Consider the following 4,565-nt stretch of genomic DNA (forward strand, 5'->3'; position numbering starts at 1 on the left):
ATATATATATATATATATATACATACATACATACATATCTATATGAGGGGCTTCTTTCAGTTTCCATCTATCAAATCCAATCACAAGGCTTCATTTGACCCGAGGTTATAGTAGAAGATATTTGCCCAAGGTGGCATGCAGTAGAACTAAGCCTAAGACCACATGATTGGCAAGCAAGGTTCTTGACCACACAGCTTACACTTCCAGCTAGCCGCCGTACAAGCCATACCTGCACCTAGAACAATATAGACATTCCACCTTACAACTATAATGCACCAAAAAAAAAAACCAACAGTAAAAAACAAAACTGAACCATTCATATAGTGTACTGCATTAACCAAATGCACTCTAGTAATAAAACACATGAATATGTCATCAACAAACTCATAAAATGGAACATGTCATATATTTACATGCAACCACAAACAAACAGAAAGAATGTATTACAGCAAACCCAAAATTATAACCATCTTCATCAAAACAAAACCACAAAGCTGTAAGTGACAGAATGTCCTTCCATTAACTAGTGTAATAAATGAATTTTAAAATAAACATATACCATGGTTGTTAACTTTGTTTCTGACTTAAGCTATTACATTGGATACATAAACATGTTGTATACATGAATATAGGTGCAGGTGTGGCTGTGTGGTAAGAAGCTTGCTCTCCAACCACATGGTTCTGGATTAAGTCCCACTGCATGGCACCTTGAGCAAGTGTCTTCTGCTATAGCAGCAGGCCAAGAAAAGACATGTGAGTGGATTTGGTAGACAGAAACTGAAAGAAGCCCGTCATATATATATATATATATATGTGTGTGTGTGTGTGTGTGTGTGTGTGTGTGTGTGTGCTTGACTGCTAAATCCACAAGTTTTTTTTACTCTGTCTGTGTTTATTTTCTCTTATTCTTTCCTGTTAAAGAGCGTAGGCTTGAAACATAAACGAGTTTCTCACTTTCCCAAGTGTCAAACTAATACACCTGCTTGTTGTTCATACACCTGTCTTCATCTTTTGTTTTTCTGTAAATTTCAACTATATATATATATATATATATATATATATATACACATACACTCTGTTAAGTAGTTGGTATTAGGAAAGGCATCCAGCTGTAGAAATCAAGCCACAACAGACAGTTGGAGTCTGAACAGCTCCCAGCTAGCAAGTTCTATGTGAAATAGTCCAACCCATCCCAGCATGGAAAGCGGATGTTAAACGATGATGATGACAATGTGTGTGTGTGTTCCCCACCGCTGTTGGACAATCAGTGTTGGTGTGTTTATGTCCCCATTACTTAGCAGTTCAGCAAAAGAGACCAATAGAATAAGTACCAGTCTTTAAAAAAAAGTACTGGTGGTCAATTCATTTAACTAAAATATTTTTCAAGGCAGTGCCCCAGCATGGCCACAGTATTATGACCGAAGCAAGTTTCTCTCCTGTTCATCAAGCATTCACAGTGTGTGGCAGAAGAAACTCCCATATTTTACATGGCCATTAGTATGGCACTAGTGACATTACACAGAAGATAATAACATTTACAAGTAGCTAATGTTTTACTGTTTTCTTTTTATTATTATTTTTACAGTTTGGTCAATGCATATGGCATGTTTGCTGTTGAAACATTTATCAAGAATGGGAATCAGAGCAAGGAGTTTTTGCCACCTCTGTACAATAAAGTCTTTGTAATTACAATACAGAACAGGAGAAGAAAACAGTTAAATAGAAAAAAACTACCATTCTGTATAGAATTCCAAGAAAAATTAGATCAGTGGTAAAGGATTTAATCTATAGCCAAATACAAATCAAAGTTTAGAACACATAGTCAACATTTCAGTAATAAACTAAGAACAGTTATTGATGGCTAAAAAGTCACTTAGAATTAATAGTAGAAAGAAGAATATGAAATGCCACAGACAACCACTTCATGAAGAATATAAGATTAGAAAGGTCGAGGAGCACTGGTGACCTAAGACGTTTACCATTTTGAGCGAAACAACATGAAACTATAAATGAAATAAGAAAGTCATTAATAAAAAATAAAATAAAATAATTAAAAAAACTGTTAATATCAAACAGTCATATTATCAATATCTGAAACAAAACAAAAAGATTATTCAACACATATAGAAATTTAAGTGTGTTTGAGTGTGTGTGGGGGGAAGAGTGTGCACATGTGTGTGTATGTGTGTATATGTGTGTGCCTGTGTATGTGTGCATGTGTGTGTGCACGTGTGTGTATACACGTGTGTGTGTGCATGTGTGTATGCACGTGTGTGTATGTATGTATGCATGTGTGTGTGAGTATGTGTGGGGGGAGAGTGTGCATGTGTGTGTGTGTGGTGCATGTATGTGCACGTGTGTGTGCATTTGTGTATGCACGCGTGTGTATTATGTATGCATGTGTGTGTGTGTGTGTGCATGTAGATGGTTGTAGCTACCCCCAGTATAGCTACAATCAACTGGCTGGAAGCTGGAGGGGAAGGCAGGGCAAGTTGAGCCTAGGGTTAAGTTGAGCCACCACCTCTCAGTCGGTTATGAATTAGCCAAGTGGTGACATCATCTCTGGATGAAAGAAGCCTGTTGAGTGTGTGTGTGTGTGTGTGTGTGTGTGTGTGTGTGTGTGTGTGTGTGTACACATCATGATGATGATATAAAAGCTTCTGCGTGGTGTCACATAGAAGCACCCATGCAGTGCCATGTAAAAGTTCCCATGTGGCACCATGTAAAAGCGCCCATGTGGCACCATGTAAAAGTACCCACCACACTGTGAAGTGGTTGGCGTTAGGAAGGGCATCCAGCTGTAGAAACCACGTCAAATCAGACTGGAGTCTGGTGCAGCTCCTCAGCTTGCCAACTCTGCTCAAACCATCCAACCCATGCCAGCATGGACAATGGACATTAAATGATGATCATGATGATGATATACATATGTGTGTGTGTGTGTGTATGAGTATGTGTGTTTGTGTCTCCTGGTCTGGACATTGCATGATAGTTGTGCCCAACCATCACACAAGTGATGTTGCCCATTTCTATTCTTTGAGGCAAACATGTCCAGCCAAGGGAAAAATATTAAATTGCTTGGAAACAAGCAAAGGTTGGCAGCAGGAAGGGCATCTGGTTGTAAAAAAAATCTGCATCAACTAATTCCATCTGACCCATGCAAGCATGGAAATGTGGATGCCAAAACGATGATGATGATGATGACAACGACGGCACTGACAACACTGCCGCTGCTGATGCCAACAATGATTACAATGGTGATGATGGTGATGATGATGATGATGGTGGTGGTGGCGGTAGTGATTATGATGACAATGATGAATGAATGAATGAACAAACAGCCAAAACAAACAAAATATCTCAGATTCCTGGGAGAGAAAAATGTATTAACAAAAGCTACTGAAATACAAATGTAAGAAAGAAAAAAAAAAGAAGAGAAATTAAGATGTTTAAACAACAGAAAAACATCTCTCATCTTGGTTTGAGGAATTTTCTTGTTAAACATGTTGAAATCCTATTTCAAAAGAGATAACTTTAAAAAAACAGAAATTAAAACATGATATAAAAATGTATTTCCTTGTATCATCTTTCACTTGAAGTTTTTGTTTTCCAAAAGTGAGAGCGAGAGAGAGAGAATCAAACATGAAGAATTCCTCAATAATTCCATATTCAGAGAACAATACCGTATCTGTGATCCTTCAAAGTCTTCAGAAAATCAATTTTAAGTCCAAAAATACGGTTTAATATTTTGTTTAGTTTTGAATTTGTCTTTTAACATGTTACAAGTGAGTTGAAGAGAGTTGGGAGAATAAAAGATTAAATTGTCTGCACTTAAAAGAGGTGTAGGTATGGCTATGTGGTTAAGAAGCTTCCTTCCCGAACACATGGTTTCAGAGTTCAGTCCTATTGTGTGGCACCTTGGGGAAGTGTCTTGTACTATGGTCCAAGATTAACCAAAGCCTTGTGAGTGGATTTGGTAATCAGAAACTGAAAGAAGCCCATCATCATTTAACATGCGTTGTCCAAGCTGGCATGGGTTGGACAGTTTGACTGAGCTGACACGCTGGAAGGCTGCGCCAGACTCTAGTCTGATTTGCTATGGTTTTCTATGGCTAGATGCCCTTAATAACGCCAACCACTCTGAGAGTGTAATGGGAGCTTTTATGTGCCACTGATAGGGGGGGGGGCTATTTGCATGACACCGGTATCTGCCATGACTGCAATTTTGCTCGGCATATACCATGAATATATATATACACACACACATATATACATATATATATATATATATAGGTTATGAGCTAAAGTGGTGTCAATTAGACCCAGAGGTTTCAGGTAATGCTGAGTAAGTGCTGTGGATAGACTATAGCTAAGCTCCAGTTTCTGTGATTATGCGAATAAGGGGTCCAACGTAAGTCATAGATCAGCGTGTGAATATAAGGATTTCGTAATGAGATAAAAAACCAAGGGTGTGTATAATATAGAACATTTATAAATGTTCTGTATTATACACAGCCTTGGTTTATCTCATTACAAAATCCTTACATATATATATATATATATAT

This window comes from Octopus bimaculoides, chromosome 12 (assembly GCF_001194135.2).
Source record: "Octopus bimaculoides isolate UCB-OBI-ISO-001 chromosome 12, ASM119413v2, whole genome shotgun sequence".
NCBI classification, from domain to species: domain Eukaryota; kingdom Metazoa; phylum Mollusca; class Cephalopoda; order Octopoda; family Octopodidae; genus Octopus; species Octopus bimaculoides.